The 20,997-nt window shown below is 39.1% G+C and overlaps 1 protein-coding gene across 1 annotated transcript in view; it reads left to right on the top strand.

The window, feature by feature from the left end:
• The first annotated feature begins 258 nt into the window (after positions 1-258).
• LOC119553235 (connectin) overlaps positions 259-20,997 on the top strand; it is a 149,234-nt gene continuing 128,495 nt past the window's right edge. The window contains exons 1-2 of the mRNA XM_037863503.1: positions 259-982; positions 16,216-16,249. The gene's annotated coding sequence lies outside the window, so the exon portion shown is untranslated. The remainder of the gene's footprint in view (positions 983-16,215; positions 16,250-20,997) is intronic.

Raw genomic sequence — 20,997 nt, 5'->3', positions numbered from 1 at the left:
CCTTCCAGTGTGGCAAACTAGTTGCGCTTTCCCCCGTGGCCGAAACGAGTGGCATTCGAAACAGGCTCTCTTAAGGCACTCTCTTTCATAATGTGGCAGGTCGCGAATGGCGGGTCTCTGGGATATTCCGGTCTTATATGGAGGGCCAGCCGTAGCCGATGTTGCCAGCCGACGACGAGGATGATGGCCAACGAAGCCAGCCGCCGCCAATGCGAAGTTTTTGGCTTGGCCAACTTGCAGAATCAGTCGTCAGTTTGTCCTAAGCGGATTTGGTCGACACGTGTATATGTGTGTGGTTGGGGATTCAGGATACAGCTGCAGCTACGATTTCGAATACGATTCTGATTCCGATTTTTCCAAGGAGAGAACGAAAAGCTACCTACAACACAGTAAAGTCGTGCAGATTGGCGCCTGAATTTAACGCTTGGCCTAGGTCACGTATCGCACGTGTTTCTGACAGCAGGACCTCCTGCTCCCCCGCAGGACCTCCCTCTTTTTTCGGCCAGTGTGTGTGTGCCTTTGATTAAGTGTTCGCCTTGCATGTGTGCGGTTGACATTCGATTTACTTTCGCCAAGTTACCGGAATCTAAAAATAGAAGAAGAAATCTGTAAGGGACCAACACTTCCCGCAGAATTTTGCGCCAGATCTAAAAACCAAACCGAAAAAAAAAACAGACTCTTCCTGTGTGCATATGTGCGGTCGATATTTGCATAAATTAAAAAAAAACAGCATAGTCTCCAGCGTCCTCCACGGTGGCCTAATGAGTTTTTAATACTCTGCCGGGCTCTCTGATTGTCTGTGTGCGATAGCAGGAAAAAAGACGTAGAACTAACAAAAACCCATTGCCACAGGATTTTCGGTTAATTTATTGGGCCAGCAACGAGTTTAGAACGTGTCCGAAGCAGACTGGCAAAAAAATTAGCCGCCAAAGAAAACTAATTTGCACTTTGAAGTCAACTGAAACGTGGAAAGTTTGTTTGGGTAAGTGACACTGATCGAGTTCGAGTTGTTAAAAGTGTAAAGTTCACCTGCAAACGGGGTTAAATTAGTTCAAAGTTTGCGGGATTTTAATTTAGATGGCTAATAAATTTGGCGATTGTTTTAAAGGGAAATTGAAGATTTTAAAATTAAATTGTTGCAAAAAAGGGCACAGAAATATTTAAATTATTTTATAAATAATGTAAGAAAAAAGTTTAAAATGACTGTATTTAATATACATTTATGTAATTATTTTTTCTTTATATATATGGGAACTTAGAATTAAAGGATTAGTTGTCAGCAAATTATAAACTTAAAAAAAGGTGAAGGGATATATTGAACTACATAAATATATGAAAATATATCTTGCAATATTACACCGACTGAAAAATTCTATAGATTAATATCTGCATTTTATAATCCTAGCAAAATATAGGAAACATAATTGTAAGCAAAAATCTCATATGGAAGTATATAGAATTTCCAATTTGCAGGTGGTACAACTCGCTTTCGCTTGGCAAGCCCTTATTTAATGACAAAATCGATTGCCTGTCCCTTTTCGTCAAAACAAACAAATTGCGTTCGATATAAATTTCCCTCTCGCCCATTACACTTTCGCCAATACAATTTGCTGTGGCATCCATATACCCAAGGCAATTTGCGCACTGCATTGTCAAATATTTACGAAATTTCAAACGGAAGCTGGAAACATTGCAAATTGAGCAAACAAATGTCCTTTTTACGAATACCATTTGCACGAAAATTGCATTCTGCCAAACAATGTTGAACATGTCAAATGAATTCGGGATCGGGGATTCGGGATTCGGGAATTCCAGACTTAATCTTGGACTTATCGTTAATGAGTAGTGACAGAGCAATGACGGATTCCTGGGCATGCCACTTGAATTATTAATGGAAATTATTAGTTTGAGCATCTCTGCGTGGAGTATCTTTGGGATATGTTTCTTGGAAATATGCAAATCAGGCAATTTCGCAGCGGCTGCAACTTATCAAGGCTGCACTGCAGGCAGAAACATTAATTTAAATTTAAATTTGATCTCACACATATCGAACGGCAATTATGGGGAAAGGGAAAGAGAAATGATTCGAATGATTATTTTTTGCACTCGGAAATTAATTTCGTTTGATGATTGTATTGCGGCAGGGGATTTGGGGTGGGGATTTGGCTTTGTTTGCTTTGGCCTATCAAATAACCCAAAATCCCATGTAACTCGAAACAATTCCAATTAATTCAGCATGTTTACAAACAAATATTTATCTAAGCAAACGCATATACATTTCCCTGCATAAGTACAACCGGACGTTTAGTTTAGCCATGTGTTTGGCAAAAATGCAGGGGAGGTAAAAATTGCAATGACAAATATTAATTAAAACAGCCTGACCATCTCGGGTGAATGTAATTAGTTTGTAATACGAACATCAAACACATTTCTTTTATTGGATTACGGGCGGTGAAGGCAAGGTTAAATGCGTTTGGGAACTGATTCCATTTCGGGGGAAATGCGATTAAGTAAATGTGTCAAATGCATTTTGTGCTATGTAGTAAGGCATTTAAGTTAATTTTAATGTTGTTTGCTTAATGCGTTTTTTATGCACTCACACGCGGCGTATACTTGACGTATGCAACGCGGCGTATACTTGATGTGTCGGCCTCAAAACTTCCATTTCACATGCAATTCGCTCACCACATGCGGCAAACAATTAAAAATAATTATTCCCAATTTACGAGGACAACCATTTTCAATTTGAGTTTTATTTTAAACCCCTTTTTTCTCATCCTATTTTCTCTGAATGGTTGGGGAGTGGTTCTTTTTTAGTTGGATCAACGTCAATTACGACGTCTTTGGTCGCTTTTCAATTCGGTTCGGAACCGATAGCGGATGCAGCTGGCAAAGGAAGCGAAGCCCTGGCCATCCGCTCCAATTGTTGCCACGCGCTTCCCATGCTAAGCAATTAAAAAATAAAAAAACGTGCATTGATTGCAGCTGCCACCGCACATGGCGCATAGTTGCATAGTTCTATAGCCGCACGTGTGGCTCCCTTTTTTATCGACCTCTTATTTTTCCCATTTTCCCCCATGGACACAAAGGACATAATACCTGACTGTCGGCGGTGAAAGGGAAAATTGATATGAATTGAGTTGATGCGCTTTGTGGCAAGCAGCTCTCCGTGAGTTTGATTTCCTAGAAAAGCGCTGCCACCGCTCGTGGAAATAATAATTTCCCATTGTCTAGGATCGTCGGGGACTTAAGACTTATAGGACGGCAGTTCTGCGGCAAATTAGATGCAAAACTTTAGTAATTTATTCGTCAGGAAGTTAAAAAGAAACCCAAATATGCCAAGTTGGGGAGATAAATCTATGCAAAATGAGAATTTGAGAATAATAAGCACTTTACAAAATTTATTGTCTAAAAATAAGAAGTTAAAAAACGAATTGATATTAAAAACTAAGTTATAATTAGTTTTTTAATCAGCAAAATAATTAAATCTCTTTAAATATAGTATTTTCTATAAATTTTTTTGATAATTTTTCAATGTTTTTAATTAGTATATGATTTTTTGTGGTGATTTTTTATTTTACTCAATTAAAAACCACCTAGCCAACTTAATGCCTCAGCTAATGGCCTCTTTGGCAGTCACCTGTAGAGGTAGACAGATTTCATAGTACTTTGGTCTACTTTTAATTGAGTTTCGAATGTGCGTGTGCGGAGCGAACTGAAAAATGGGGAACGAAATGGCACAAAATTAATGCGGACAGTTGACTTTTCCGACATTTTCATTGCCACATCTGCCACTTTTCATGCCGAGTCACCTTAAAATTCATTGGCCTCACCTTCGGTTCCTTTTTAATACCCCTCCCCCTCTACATGCTTATGCAAATCGCATTTTAATAAACTTGCCTTGCGTCAATTTTCATTTACATTTAGTCCACTGGGGCGTGGTGCCGCCTTTTTTGCTCTCCCTTCTTGGAGTTTTAAGTCCCAAAACGATACAGAAAAAATCCTAATTAAATTTGAATTTACTTTAAGCATTTGGGGCTTTGTTTGCTTTGTTTTTCAGTCTCGCATCCTGCGTGGGCACCATTTACGTTTATTATTTTCCGGTTTTTCTTTTCTGTTGATTGCTCATTAAAATTTGAAATTTCATTTTGCTATACATAAAAACGCAAAAAAGAAACGCCGAAACTCCGCCAAATTGAATTGAATTTAATATCAGTTTTCTAATGGTTCTTCTGCTCATGAATTCTGTCTTCTGACGTATGGGGAAAATTGGGCTGGGAAATGGGAAAAAGGGAAAATGCTAAGGGGTATGCCATGCCATAATCCTTGATGAAAATATGCAAAAATAAATATGGCGTAAAGAGATAAAACGGGTCTGCTAGAAAATCAATGCTAAATGCGTTAAGTGATTTTTAAAGTACATTTAACAGCGGTAGGCACGTGACTGCCACGCCCCCAGCACCCACACACATTCACAGCCTTCCTCCCACACACATACTCACATATCTGCAACATATTTCTGGTTTTTCGGAAAATATAAAACATTTTCGGTGTTTTTCGCATGTTTTGCTTGGGGTCACAGGCAAAAATGGAGGACGGAAGTGGGCGCCAAGTCAAATATGTATGTGTGCGGGTATTGACAAATGGGTTGGGGGTTGGTGGGTGGTGGAAGGTGGAAGGTGGGTGGCACACGGGGGAGTTCAACTGGCAGGGGGTCATGAGTTACTGTGGCGGCAAACACATGTTTGTAATATCCCTGTTGATTGTTGACTGCCTTCGGTTGTCGCTGCTTTTCAACTGCTAGATGCCGCCGATTGCCAACAAAACTGTTTGGGGGCTTTCACGTTGTCCAACAAATATGACACAATTTGTTAGATACTTGTTTTTAATGGCACATTTCGATTTGAAGACTTTTTAATGTGTGATCCAGTGAGTGTAATGTTTGCTAACAATCTTTGGCCTTTATAATGGAAGGGGCCCCTAGCGGCTTGAAGTCAATAAAAAAAGGTGTCTAAAAGTAGGCAACAAAATGTTTCGAGTTCCGGAGTCCGTTGATCTTTGTTCACTGCATACTTTTAGACAGTCCCATTAGTGTAAAAAAATAGGCTTGGGTTTTTGCTTCAATATTTAAACAATTGTTTCTACTAAAATGATTCTCTAATAAAGTTCTCTTGTCCATTTCATGGTTTCATTTTATTTTTTCAATTCTTCTATCATTCCTTGATTTTCCTGCACAATCACAGTTCAAACTCACCCTTTAAACTGCTCTTTTCTCGCATTGTTCCAACAAGTTACGCATACGCAGCGGTGGCCAAGTGGCTGACGATAGATTAAGTAGCTGACAAATGCTTTGATTACTTAATCAGGCTGCCAGGATAAGGCCAGATGAAGCGAAACGAGCGCTTAAACGAGCTTTAAATGTGCCCCTGAGTCAGCAGGCGCACAATCGCAATCCCATTTCCCATTTTCCGTTTCCCAGCGACACCCAACGAGTTCGTTGCAGTTGCACTTGCCCCTGCAGGATGCAGGATTCAGAATGCCGAGTGCAGAGTGCAGAGTGCCGAATGCAGGATGCCGGGGAAACCGGGGGCCGTGCAAGTGGCAAATTTAATTGAAATTGAAAGCACTTTTGTGTCCTTTTGCCCTGGCTGTGCTATGCTGCCTTGACTCGCTGCTGATTCCCCACTGATTCTCCACTGACCCTGCCACCCGACCCGCTCGACTGCATCCAACTAATTTGTGCCACTAATGAATTTATTTGCCACTTGTATGCTGGAAAACGCGGGCGTGGCGAATAAAACAAAATAAATGAAAGTAATATAGGGAGTGAGGCGAGCGACACTTCGCTGGCAGCTTCAAGAAAGAAAAGCCAGTCGAAGCCGTCGACAAACGAAATCGTTTGAAAATTAATTTTCCATTTCACAAGGAAAAGGAGTGAGCGAAATGTCGCCTGCCTGTTTGCCAGTTTTCCCGCTTTTCTGCTGCCTGCTGCATGTGTCGGCAACCAGCTCGTGTCGAATTACAATTTATTGGCTGCTAAGTGGTTGCCAGCGTGGGCCTTGACACTTTTCATTATACCCTCACCTCCCGAATATCAAGTGGCATTTTCCGAGCTTCAACGGGCTTAATAATGCTATAGAATAAAATAAAAAGAAATTTTATCAGCGAATAATTCCTCATTTTTGTGTACTCCACGTTTTTGTCTTCCTTTTTTGATTTATGAAAAACTGTAACTTAACAAAGTACACGTTTAATTATGATTGACAACCAAAAATAATTTACTTTGTTACTAATTTTTTGAGGTATAAAAATATTCTTGATAAAAGCTGATAGATGCATATTGGCCAATAAATTATTTGGCATTCCATTGCGATAATTTCTCATAAAACATTTTTTTGATCCATGTTTTCATTTTAAGAAATACCGATTAAATTACATTTTGAAAGGTAAAAAATAGTTAATGAAATGTATGTATATGTATAAACAAAATGAGATAAGAAGTCTTAAATTAAAGTGTTGATAGGTTATAGTAAATACTCCAAGTCAACCAATTTTTAATAAGGTGATCGGTATAATATTTTATAAAATCTGAAAATAGAATGTTAGAAAAGCTTAATGAATTTATAAAACTAATTAATTTTCTGGGCTCCCCAAAATTTTCATTATTTCAATAGACTTTCCCCTAGCCCAGTTAGAGTATCAAGCAAACCTTGCAATTTCCTGCACAAAAAAAAACCGCTGTCAAATACTTACATGGGTAAAATAACAAATGGCAAATGTATAACTTACAACTGCAGTAACAAAAGTGCAGAGGAAAAACTAGAACGAATTGCATTTTGTTTCCTGCTCAAAGGCAAACATCAGCGGGCAAACAGTGGTAGAAGCTGCTTTAATTTTTAATTAAACATTTGCGAGAGCAGCTGAATTTGCTGCTCCCATAGCTCCCAAATGCATCAGCCTCGTACAGTCCGTGCCATTTATGAAATGCTCCCCAAGCATACATACATGGTGCACCATGATTATTGCATTTTTTTGTGCTGGCTTCTGGTTTTCAGTTCGGAGTTTCGCCTCTGGTTTGGGGCACGTGCATTCCATTTAATTGAATGGAGAAGCGGCTAAACATGAGCCGTAATTAGGCTTCATTTTTCTCCGTTTCCCGCTCACTGGGGGCCACCTGAATTCCCTGAAATTGCACCGAAAACAATGGGCCCAGGGGTCGAGGGGTCGAGGGGTCAAAGGGTTTGGGGTCTAGAGTGGCCGGCTTTGTTGCACTGCTGCAGTTGCATGTAGACAGAGGCACAATAACTTCTTGTTATTATGCTGCAAGAGTCAGCGCAGGCCAAGTCGGGCCGGGCAACTACCAATTCATATTTGACTGGCACTCGGGAGCAGTAGGCACAGGAAGTACACTCGAAGAAAGTTCGCGATTTGGCCCTAAATATGGTCTGTGGAATATAGGAAATAAGGGGAATTTGGCACCGAGATGATTACCAAGAACATTTGTTAAATAGAGGCATACATCATATAAAAATGCAAATTGAAGTCTATACCCCTAGTTCCTATATTATAACCCCTAAGAAATATTTACCATTAATGGTAAACATTCGAATATATTTTATTTAATGAGGATATAGTTACAAGTTAAACGTATTCGAATTTTAGTTTAATTTTCTTAGCTCGATTATTTTAATGGTTTTTCCAAGATCAAAATAATTGTATTTTAAAAGAAATTAGGGATAAGCAATAAATTATTTTCTAATATTTATAAAGGGGTCTTGAAGTCTTGGATCTTTGCTTTGTGTTTTATAAACTTGAATTTTATTAAGTTAAAATCCATTTCGGGTGCACCTTTTACGCAAAGAACAGTTTTCTAAAATTACAAAGAGATATTTCTCCCAGTGTACACATACACGCTGAGACGAAGGACCCACACAGGACTCGACCCGGCCTGCACTTGTTGTTTTTTTGCAATTTTCATGAGTGGCACTCGGGTAAAATATACTATTTATTTCGCTACTCTCGCTCCGAGAACGAGCGTCTATGGCTATGGCCCAAATGAACCACATTCCATTCTGATGTTGGCCCAACTTTTGCGTAGAGGAAGCAGGTGGAATGCATTGTTGTTGGTGTTGCACTTCTACACTTTTGTTGCCAGTTATGTAAAAAGCTCGTTGAGTGAAAAACGTCGAGTTAAGTATGTGTGTATGTCCCCCGCCTAGAAATGTGTGCGTTTTATTTTTCAAAAAAGACGATACGATGCAACAGTGGGTGGAACAGATTCACACACTGCGATGAGTAATAGGAATTTGGAATAAACATGGGTACATATAGGACCTTTAAAAATAATATCTAATAACGGAGTCGTAAATCAAAATGATATGTATCTTGATATGATATGCCTCAAGAACTTTTATAATCTAAATATCAGTTATAAGAAAATATTCCTAATATTTTATTTATGCTTTTATTGTTTCCTAACTACAGATCTTAAGTTACCAATTTATTTCTCCGTGCACTTACCCAGATATAGTAGTGCCATTCTGAGGAACCTCGCACATCCCTGAGCTCGCTACCTCAGTTCCTCGAGTGGCACTCATCGTGAGCAGCGGACAGGTGAAATACCAACCGAACACCCAGCCACCCAGCCACCCACTCAACTTGTGCCGCATTACCTTGCCCAAAACTATGGCTATAGCGCCATATATACGAACATATATATAGCAGTCTCAGATCCTGATTCAGTTTCTGTTTCTCTTTCCGCTTCTACACAGGTATATGTAGTATTTGCTTAGTTTGCGTATTCGTTTTTCGTTTTCGTGTCGTGCTTACTGCTTTGTGTGTTGTTTTTAGTTTTAATGAAATGTAAATGTTTAGTCATACACACAGCCGCACTCCGAGTGGCTCAGTCATTAATAGCATGTGTAAGGTGGCTTTTGTGCGACGGCAGCGGGCAAATACTAAAAAATACAAAAAGCGAGGTCCTTGCTTTTTTCCAACTGGTTTCCACTGGCCAACAGAAAGGTATTCGAGATTGGTTGGGGGTTTTAATATGAAATTAAGTTTTACACAAGATTTGGTAAACATTTATTGAAATTATTAAAAACCTTCAAGTAAATTATATTTTACATTGCATTTTATATTATTTTTTATTGTACTTATCTATTTTATTAAAATATATAGACATAGATATATTCTCATTGGAATTTGAAAACCTTTTTATTTTACCATGTTAATAAACATATTATTGAGTATGTTGTCAAAATCAGTCCGCAAGAAATACTTTTCTTTTAATTTTAGCATGACAGCTGTATTTTTTAAATCAACTAAATTTTTTCCGATAAATTTAATGGTTAAATTTAATCCATTTAAATACAAACACACACTATCCTTGAAATATATTTGGCTTCCACAGTTTTTCTGATTTTACTCTAAGGTACATATTTTTTATAAAATATTGGAAGATATTTTTTACCAAGATGGTTTGCATTTTGCAACTGCTGAGCAGTGGAAACATCTGGAAAATGTAAAATGACAGATGGCCCCGCCGAGGGCCTACACTCGCGGATTGTTTGACGAGATGTCCTAATGAGGCGACGCTCTCGAGGACTCTACGGATGAGGATGATGATGCTGATGGGAATGGGGCTGTGGATGTTGCTGAGGATGAGGACCCGGTTTGGTTCCTGCTAATTGGGCTGTGAGCGAATGCATCCTGGCTAATGCATTCTGACCACTGGCATATCAGTAAATGGGTTTCCTATTCATTTCTGGTTTTCTTTTTCGGCAATGCGAGAACTTAGTGCATTTATGGGAATTGTGTGCTGGCGCTGCAATTCCAATTTCAATAAGCCAAAGTGCGTTTTGTGGTCTGTGCACTGGATATTTATTAAAAACATCCCCGAACGGCAGCAGTTCGAACGGAATTCATTTCGTGAGGCGAAAAGAAGCGTTTTTAGCTCGAAACCGACGGGCAAACAAACATTGGGCAATTTGTACATATTTGGGAGGCACTAGGAGTGTTGACTTTAACACACACTTGTCAACGTTGACCAAAATGGGAATGGTATAGGGGCATAGGGGTATGGTATAGGGGCAGATGAGGTGGTGGTGGTGTGTTGACCCGGGGGTTCGGGGCGACAAAATAGCATTTCCTTTTGACTTTTTGGCCGCTTGACTTCTCGTAAGCGCCGCTTGTTCGCATTTTCCGCCGGATTTTGTTTACATGCCGCGCCGCAGAGCACGAAAACAAATTGAAAATTCACCACCGCACCCCGAATCCCTGACTCCGAATCCGACGAACAATAACAACGGCAACAATGGCCAAACTGCACAAATTGGTGACAGCTCTGGTTGTTGAACGTTAGCTGCATTTGTTTGCCTTTGTGCGGCATTGTTGTCAAATTTATTAAGTTACTCATACGCCCCCGCTGCTTGGCCACCACCACAGCAGCAGCAGCATGTGACAACTGTCCCCGAATATCCACTCCCCACTCCCCACACCCCACTCCCAAATGGCCCATGGCCGGGGTCCCATCCGATAAGGCAGCCTCCCCAAGGCCATGGCATCATATCAATGTTTGACATTCCGACGCCATCGCAACAGAAAAATTCCTTTGGGCTGTAAAGAGCTTACCAAAAGAACGTATCGAACACAAATACTGAAAAATAAACATCTAGGATTTTAAATACGCTTTGTTGCCAGCCAGCTTGTTCATACATTTATATCCTTACTAAAGAAAAACAGCTTATGGGTTGTTTCAAATCTCACATTTTATTCGTTTTTCTAAAAGGTATCTACAGTTTTACAAAATTTAATATGAGGGATAAACGAATCTTAGAGATATAAAAAAGGTTAGATTATATCTGAATCCTTTTTTAACACCTGTTTTGCTGGTTAAAATATATGTTAAGCCAATCAAGTATAACCGAAAATTAGATGTTAAAAAAATGATTTCAAATGTAATCTGAAGTCAGTTAAAATATTTCACTACCTTGGGTATAAAGTTATAAGATTAACTTTTGGTAACTAATACTTAATAAAAGTTAGGGTGAAATTTTGTAATATATTTTCTTAGTTGTGGCATGTTATAGATCTGGTATTTTAGTTACTCCCAAGTGGCTTGACTCTGCTGTCCCCAAGACTTATGTAAGATTGTGTACCCCGACGAGCATTTGCCACTTGTCATTGAGTGGACCGGCATGCAGGAAGGCATTTCCCGGCGCTTTTCCTCCTTCCGCCCGCTTTTCCTTTGCCCAGACAGCAGCATCTCATTTCCCGTTCGGTTCGCTTTCGGGTCACTTCTTCTCCGCCGTCAATAGGCATTTGGCTATTGAAACTTTTCCAGCCAGAAACCCGCACGCACACAGGCCACAGATAATATGCACATGTGTTGCCATGTTGCCATGGCCATGGAGCACATATCCCACTTCTTGGGAACAGAGAACTTGGAACTGGGAACTGGGAACCGACTCCCGTCACTCTGGGCCATAAATATCCGCCTAAATATGCTGGTCAGGCCGGCTGAGATGGCTGCCTTAGGCCAAAATCTGTCTTAATATGTGCGATGTGTTGTCTGCGCTGTCTGTGCCTCTATATATATATGGTATTTCTATGTCGAGTGGGAGTGTGATTGTGTGTTTGCGGGATTTATGTTTGGGGCCAAGTTGTAAGCGCCAATGTTTTTTATGTCGAACTTAAAGACATCCTAAGTACTTTCTGTGCACTTCGCGCTCTAGCTGATTTTTTGTCCCACGGCAGAGAGAAAAATGGTAACGATTTATATGTTAATTCGATATTCCCTATTTATTCAGCTTTAAGATTGTTAAAAAATAAATGTATCTACATTGGAAACTCTATAAAAAATAACAACAATACTACTTAATTGTAAAATAATGTACCAATATGGTACTTTTATATTATTCCAATAAGGTTTATTTATTTCAAAAAATATGTATTTGAAACTAAGAATATGAATAGGTGACTGAAATGTAACTATAAGTATTCATAGGTACGAGTTTCACTATTTAAGATTTATTTATAAGAGAACATAATATTAAATGTTTTTGACATTGAATAGAAGTAAATAGGTCCCCCGTTTATAGAATTTTGAAAAAATGATTCTCCTTCTAATGATACAATTAAATTATGGGCAATGTGATGTTTTATAATAAGGTCTATATATAAGGTCTTGGGCTTAACCTAAAGAAATTAATGATAAGAAATTAATTCTTTGGAAAATCCTAACTAGCTTTCTAAGACCCTTGCCAACTAATACTTACTGAAATATTGGGAACCCAAGAAAATAATTTTAGCATTGTAACTCCTTTCGACTTTTTCCGGTGTACCAAATCACCCCGACCCGTCTTGGCCCCGAACAGCAGCTGCTCCTTGTTGTTGCCAATCCTGCCCTGTTGTTGGCATTATTTCTGGTGGCACTTGAAGGCTGCTTGTGGGATGGCTCCAGGGCGTTCAACTTGCTCCCGCCTTGGCCTCCTCGATGTCATCCTTGTTTGTTGTTCTTGGCAACTGTTTTGCTTGTGTTTTATGGTCAGTTCTAATGTGCTCCTTCGCCTGCTGCTACTGCTGCTGAAGTACTTAGTGTTAATAAACTTTTATAAATATTCTCTTTGACACTTTTAGCACGAAATAAAACTGACAAATAAATCTGATTAATCATTGCACTTTGCGCTTTGTAATGGCACTTTATCGTATTTTATTTTACCTACTTGTGAGTCCGACACGTGCTCAATTTCGAGATAATTTTCGGCTGAGCTAGGAACTTTTAGCGGGCCAATCCATCAAGTTTAGGGGTTCGAGGAAAAGTCCCTCAGCAAATTCGGAATATTTTTTGATTGCCATCAAATTCAATTGGTCTTGCCCGCCGGTTTGCTAGATTATTGTATTTGAAGGCGTGGTTATTGGCTTCAGTTGAGCGGCTTTATTACACGGTTGTCCATAGATATATATCGGGAGCATTTCAATGGCTGTTTGCCAAACAAAATTGTTTGATAACAAAACCGTTGCAAGGGTTTTGAGAGGGGGGCCATGAACCCCTTCCAACGACCAACGTACTCATCAAATGCAATGAAAAAATCCGAGAGCAGACGGGAACCCAATTGGAGCTGCATCCTTCTCCCCGGCGAACAATTCTAGGCAAATACAATTTTGAACGCATCACAACACGCAAACACAATCACAAATGGGTGAGGGTTACTGGGGAGATGGTGTTGGTTTTTTGGGTGGCTCGGATGGGAAAGCGGGTCCGGTGGCCAACGGAAAATGGAGTGTCGGAGCAGCACTTGGCGATTGTCCGTCAGGCTGTCCCTTTGCCATTCCCCAACTACATAGTACATACTGGCCATTGATATGCGCCGCGGTTTTTTTACACGAGGTATTCGGGGGAGATCGGGGGTATATTGGGCCTATATCAAGTAGGTTTGATATTTTAAAATGGTTAAATAGGTGAAAAATGTAACAGTTGGAAAGGGAATAATTTAATAAATATATCAGCAGCTTTAGAGCAAATTAAATAAACAGTTTTATGTGCAGGAACATATTTGACAATGAGGAATTTTACTGATGGTCTGCTTATCTTTTATTAGCAAGGGGTCAAGAGATTATGTATAAGTTCTGATCGATTTTTTATTTTTTGTTGCCTGACAAGGTGTAATTTTGTTGATATATTTGAAGTGTTCAAGTTACAAAATAAGAATATTATTGAATTCTTAACAATTATAAGCAGCTCCAAGATTAAAAAATTAAAGGAAAGTATGTAGAGGTATGTTGCATTGTATAGTAATTATAAATATGGTCAAAAATAAGACGTTTTCAATATAGAAATTTAGAATTTAACATTTTAAGCAGATGGTCTTCCTTGAACGGGAAAATAAACATTGTTTCTAATAGAAGAAACATAAAATTGGGTATGCCATAGCGGGTACACTCCTAATATCCTCTGCAGCTGTCTCTTTCTCCTCCGTCTCTCCCTCTCTCTCTCTTCTTCTCGTCCTGCAACTCCGTTTCTGTTCGCAGCCACGCGAAGAGGTCACACTTAATTTCCGCTCCCAGCCGTAGCATACTTTTTGGGGCTGTTGCTCCTGCTGCCGCTGCTGTCATTGTTGATGCAGCCCTGTGCTTGCTGCTGTCAGTTGCGCTGAACTTTCAACATCCGCTTTTCATTTACACACACAGACACACACACGCGCACGCACGCACACACGCACGCCTTTTGGCCTGTGTCCTGCTCTTCATCTTGTTGTTGCTGGCAACATCTGTTGATTATTTTGGCGCTGCCTTCGTTTTTTTGCACTCCACAATGCAGCGCCGTGTGAGTGTGTGTGTGGCTTGTTTATCGCTCACACACACACACACACACAGGCACATGACACAAGGTGGCTCAAAGTTTTTTGTGTTTTCACTGCTTCTTTTTGTGTTCTTTGGTGCTTCCCCTTTTTTGCATTTCTCCTCACACACACACACACAGAGACACATGTCAGCGGCAAAATTGATTATGAAATGATTTATTGGCCTCAAAAACTGCTTCAATATTGATTAAAGTTACTGTTTCTCCCTCTCGATTTTCCTCGCTTTTCCTCTCTTTTCGTGTCCTTCATTTTTTTACCCGTTTGTGGCCATTTCCGAGGCGCGGAGGACCATGCGGCGTATGCGTAACGTTTGTCATGGCATTTTATTACCACCCTTTTTTTTTGGCCCAGCGTTTAAATGCATTTTTGCCAGCTACCAAATATCCGCAGCTCAAAAATAAAGCATTTAGATATATGTACTGCATGCATTTTTCAACAAAGCTCATACTGGCGGGTTAGAGAAATGCATATTTGTTGGTCGACAAGAAAATGCGGTGAAAAAAATTGTATAAAATATCTCTTGTGTCGCAGCATTGGCGAATTTGCACAGATGAATTGAGTGTGTATTGCTTTTAATAAAGGGATTATTTATCCGGGCTTAAATCGGTTAATTAACGCAACCATTGTTATGAATAAAAATTGCACCATTAGTGGCTTAAATGTTTTTTCGAATTCAAGCCTTCCTGGATTGATTGGATATTTAGTTACTTTTGTACCTTTACATAATGGGATCCTTTTGATTGTAAGGGTTTTATTTTTTCATTTGAATACCTAGTGTTTGTGTTGCAATTAGTCTACATTCTTGTTCAATAATAAAGGCTTGGTAAAATCAACTATGTGTGACCTAATTTTTTGTGAACAACAGACTGGTTTTTATACGTGTAGGTAGAGCAGAAAAATAAGTTATGTAAGGTAATAAATTAATAATTTACCTATTTAAAAATACATTAATAAGTATTGATTGATTTTTTTCTTGAGATAGTGATTTCTGGCGAGCAGTGTTGAATTAGTAATCATCTTTAAAATATAAGGATACAAATCTTCACTAGAGTATTTTGTTCATCGGTCACTTTTTAAAAGCCCTCTGATTTTTTTAAGATTTGCTTTGCAACACTCAATTTTTTATATATGATATTCCATAGACATGGTTGTTGCTGTCGTTGGTCCTGTTTTTGTGTTTTTGCCGTTCGTCCTGTCAGCAGTTGTCAACACAAAAAGGTGCGCAGCTCACGCCAATCCAAACAGGTGTGAGCCCCGGTGATTGGATGCTTTGTGGGGAGTCGACTGGCATGGGGCTAGTGGATCTGTCAGATGGGTTTTGTTTCAACACATTTGGACCGTTAAATCATTCATGTTGATTTAATTATTTTACGTTGTTGATTCAATAATTTTTTATTTGATTTATTTATTTATTTACACGTTGGCACGTTTGAGGCGAAAATTTTGTTGTTACTACGGCTGCTGTTATTTCGTGAGTCGCTTTAAATGACATCATCAATCAATCATGTCACTTATGACAGCCATGGCAGTACCATATAGTATATACAAAGTTTATATATAAAGTTTCAAATTTGTAATGAGAGAAAAAACCAATCTGCATTGCAAATTGCAGTGAAATTAAAATTACATTTCGCCGCGTTTTGATTAGGGCGATGAATTATTGTTGACTTCTGGTCAAATGAGTAATGGTTTAATAATTATGTGCAACCAAATAAAATACGGCACATGAAAATTAACTTTGAGTGGTAGTACTAAAATAAATATATATAAACAAGAATTTTTTGTTCTATTACTTGATTAAAGTTTCAACTGGGGTAAAACTAAAATCTTTTCCTTTCTCCATTTTTTACAGCTTTTCCTCTCTCTGGCAACTCTGTGTTTTTTGGGTAAGCATTAAAATATAAAATTCAATACTAGCTTTTCAAAAGTTTTCCGGCCAAGTGGTGGCGGAAAATGGGCCACGGATAATGCCAAAAACGGCGTCGGCTGATTAAGAGTGCAGGGCGTGAAATGCAGCTCACGATAAATTTAAATGATTTCCATCGAGGCAGAAACCCAAATGGCACTTGCTCAGCCCGGCTTTCCATTGTTGGCCTCGTTGTTTTTGTTGGTTTTGCTGATGCTGCTGGCTGGCAGCGCCTTTTGGATTTATTATTATGATTTGAAAGTGCATAAACCTCTTGAGGGCGATTCGGATTCGGAGCAGCGCATTTCGCTGCATAATTGGCACAATCAGCCAAAGGCAAGCGCGATAAAATCCGCGAGCCCCTCGAATCACCCACTCAAAAGACAGTGGCGTGCCACAGCCACAGCCCTTGGGGGATTGGACGAAATTATGGTTTAAATAACATCTTGAAGTAAAATATTATTGTATATCAAGCAAGCCTGTTTGTTTTGGGCTTTCATAAATATTACCAATTTAAAAACAATATAAAATAAAATGATTTTGTAATTTATATTGTCATAATTGTGCACTTGGACATAGAAATATAGATTTTAGAGTCACTTTTGAATATATTTCGTTCGTTAAAAATATAAAAATCAATAAAAACATAGTAATTAAATAGCTTAAGAGGTAAGTAATTAAGCAATCTGTAATAAATTAATTATTAAATCCCCTATTAAAAATTGTGAGTACTCCACTGCCAGATCCTTTCAAAACTTGAAGTTGTCCGCTTGGTTCTGAGCTGCGCTCTTGTGGGGTCGTTCTATTTTTTGCTGCCTGTGTTGATTTTCCAACCTTTTAATTAAGTGACAGGACGAGGGCAAGGCGTCAGTTCAGCTCAAGTTCCAGCTGCATTATAATGACGTAGGGCCACGAAAGCGGGGGCGCCGCATCGAGACTTTAGTCCGCAAACAAATCGCTGGCAAGACAAACAAACAAACAAACAAACAAGCAAACAAACGAACAAACAGACTGAGGACCCGGGCAGACAGTGATTGAAAGAAGTCTGCACACGTGCGCACAGGTGCCCATCGCCGGTGCTCATTAAAATGCAACTGTGTGCGGTAATGGCCAAAAAGGGAAACGTGCAATAAAAGCAGCCCCAGAAAAAACAGCAGTGGAAATGCTGGAAGAGCGTAGAACATAGCATAGAAATACATTTCGCTTTATGCAAATGCATAAAAAATACCACAGACCAAGTGGAGGCAAATAAACGAGGCGGCAGCAGCGCCAAAAACAAAAAACCGAAAAATAAAAAGAAAACCCAGCCAAATGGAGCAATGCGGGAGTATATCAAAAATCCATGTCGGCATCTATCTGCTCCTGCTTTCAGTGGCGTCTGCCTGGAATGGAAATCGCAGGATCTGCTGCTGATTTTGCTCCTGCTGCGCGTGTTTTTTCAGTAAAAACGCGCCAAATAAATCTAAAAAGTTTTAAAACCAAAATCACAAGGAGAGATATTTGCGTAAAAAGTGGAAGAAACCGTGAATACCTCTTATTTTTCTAAAGAAAACTATTTAAACTTTTCATCTTCCTTTTAAGGAAAATATGTTTTGGCAAAATCAACAAAATCTATATTTAGACTCAAGATGTTAGTTAGTTTTCATTTTATACCCCACTTTCTCTCCTGAGTAAGAAGAGCCTCCCCTAATTATCTAATTAAAAGTTATTCTTACCTTTCCCCACAAATGTCCCCAAAAATATTAATTTAGACAAGGAAACACGCTTTAAAGAACATATATTTAAATAATCATAACTCCCAGACGTTTAGCCTGCAGGTATTGCAAAATACATAATCCAAATACACAACGATAATTATCAATGCCCTTTGATAGACTTAATATGAAGTGCTGAAAAGGGGTTTCCGTTAATCTGAATATCTCAAAGGGCCCCGGGCTAAAATGAGAATATTTTTCGTTGTTTTTCAAATTTTACGCTCGACCGAGGAAGTCCAACGAATTGGAGTCTCAAAAGTGCCAAAGGCACAAATTAAACAAGTATTTCTGGAACAAAGTTGGGGTGAGACTTTCCCCGAACGAAGTTAGTTGTTCAGACTTAAATTGGTTTGAAATTAGAAGCGTGTTCGTTTGCTTAAGTGCCCCTCGTCGTTTCCATTTGCTCGATGAAATGCTGGGCTAATCAGGAGAACAGCTGATGGCCAAGGGGTCGGGCCAAAACGCCTTGGGTCAGACAAACATCAATAAATTAGAAAATGAATAAATAAATAAGCTTCGAGCTGGGCCCCTAACGCATTGCAGTGTGGGGGCGGTAAATAAATCACCACAATAAATCTTTGGCACGCAGTTGGAAGCGTTTTGCGGGTGACCCACCTCGTCTACAAACTTTACATCCCATGGCCATGGCACATTTTTCCGCTTGTAACTATAAATATATTTATGCATGCATGGCATAAGTTTGTCCGGAGTGGATGAGCTGCTCCTCCGGATGCGCCTCCATTGAAATCCTCGCAAGCTGCAGAGTGGCAAACTTTAAGCAACTTTGGGGCAACCGCAGCACCGCACTCAATAGACGACAACTGCCACTGGGACAATGTTGGGGCGGGAAAATCGCATTAATTTCACAAATTTGACTGGCAAAAGTTTGAGCCGGCATCAGGCACTTGAAGTTAAACGCCATTTAAAGACAAAAGGATACACTTCAGAGGCGGAACAGAAGGCTCAATAGTCAACATTTGATACGGGGTGATTTGCCTTTGTCGCCAGTGACGTTAAAAGTTTTAAATGGATCCTTTATACCAGGATTCAGGACTTGGTGTGAAGGGTTTTTGAAAGAAATAGGTTTTTTGCAAGCTCTTAAATACTTTCATCCGAGTCGGGGTTATCCTTCATTATATATGTAGACTCTTTCTTAAGCGAGACATTGGAGTTATTATAAATTCCTTAAAAATACTCTAATAATAAAGAAATAAAAAAAATTAAATGGGCTAATAATAATTTATAATTTTTTTTAATTTCAATACCCAAAGAAAGTTATGTAATCCCCTTACTTAAATATATTTAATTACTTTAAATTTCTGACATTAAATTTCTGTATTTAGTGATTTCGAAGTTCTACAAAATGATGTTTTAATAATTTATTTAAACCCAACCCCACAACATCTTAAACAAGTTTGAAGCCTCTTAAAAAAAATAAGCTGAAGTTAAAAATTCAAAGGCTAGGCTTTAGTTGAGCAGGAATCTTCTCATTCAATTCATGTCCATACTTATATTCTTATACCCATTTACCTCCGCCACACTTTGTACGGACTTTAAAAATAGAAAATGAAAAGAGCTCGCAATTTATGAAATAAATTCCAGTTGGACTTAAGAAATTTGCGGCTGCTATTTTTAAATCTCAAAGCCAAATTAGCTTTCTTGTTGCCTGTCAATAAAAAGCCATGTTCAATTTATTTTGCTAACAATTTATTCATATTTCTAATGGATCTTTCAAGCCTTCTGGCCCCAAGCAAGAGCAAATAAATATACTGCACCGACTTGCTTTTAAATGTTCTTGTAGTTTTTTCTTCTTCTATTTATTTTCTTTTTTCTTATAAATTTACACTTTTGGTACGGATTTTCTTTTCTGTTAAATCATGCTGCTTGAAGAGTTTTTCCTTGGCAACGACAAGGCTTTTTGTTGGCAGCAGTCAAGCCGCAGCCATTAGCTTAATTTGTTTAATTAATGAATTTGCTGAAACTTGTTCCCTGATTTTAGCCTTCCCTTTTTTATCTTTTTTCCCACTCAACGTGTGTGTGTGAGTATTTGCAAAGGCGTTTAAAGGGGAATTCGTCTTCTCAAGTAGGCGCACACATACCCAAAATTAAGGAAATTAATCATACGCACTGTGTGCCCATAGGAGAGCGAGGGAGAGGGAGCCAACTCCCAGTCGACTGCACAGTAAATTTTGTATTTTCCACATTTACTCGTTGAATATGCACTCAATTGGAATTTATGTGATTTGTGTGCTCAAGGACCTGTTTGGGTTATCAACAACACGGCAGGCTGTGCTCCTCCTGCTCTGGAAATCCTTTTGCCTGGTCCATGACTTTGGACTTTTGGCTTATACGCTCATAGATACTATATATATTTAGATATATGTATGTATGCATAAAGTCTGTTCTCGGTCTTTTAATTAGCAGAACTCTGAATGTCTGGGTGTGTGCGCAAAGTTTTGGGGCATTTTAATATTGTCATCATCATCATAATTGAAATAAAGCAACATAGCTCCTCCAGGCATAAAGAGCTCCCTGCTCTGCTTCTTCTAAGGGCGTGACCCAAACTCTTTTCGGTTTCTCGTTTATACATTTTGTGTGCTACTTTTTCACAACTTGTTGGGTGTTTCACCGCTTTTTTTTTGTTTTTGGGTGAGTCGGGGTTTTTGGTTTTTCGTTTTTATTTTTACGCCACTTTGTGTGCTACTTTTTGGCCCAGAAAGTGTGTTGCCCTGCGTTTACCTTTATAAGCGGCTTTTGGCCAATTTACAGGGGTACGAGGACGGCGGTTACAACGTGCGTGGGAGCTTCCCACCCTTTTGGCGGCAATTTTCGGTCGGTTGTCGTCGGTTACGGTTGCCGGTTATCATTTATGGCTTACACATTTGCCTAGACTTTGTTTTGTTATTGCAATTAGTCAGCAGGCATAATGAAGTTGGCTAATTGTAGGGCCGCCGATATGGGCAAGGGGCCCTAA

Source organism: Drosophila subpulchrella, chromosome 3L, assembly GCF_014743375.2.
Source record: "Drosophila subpulchrella strain 33 F10 #4 breed RU33 chromosome 3L, RU_Dsub_v1.1 Primary Assembly, whole genome shotgun sequence".
NCBI lineage: Eukaryota > Metazoa > Arthropoda > Insecta > Diptera > Drosophilidae > Drosophila > Drosophila subpulchrella.
This window is presented reverse-complemented; position numbering and strand designations above follow the sequence as displayed.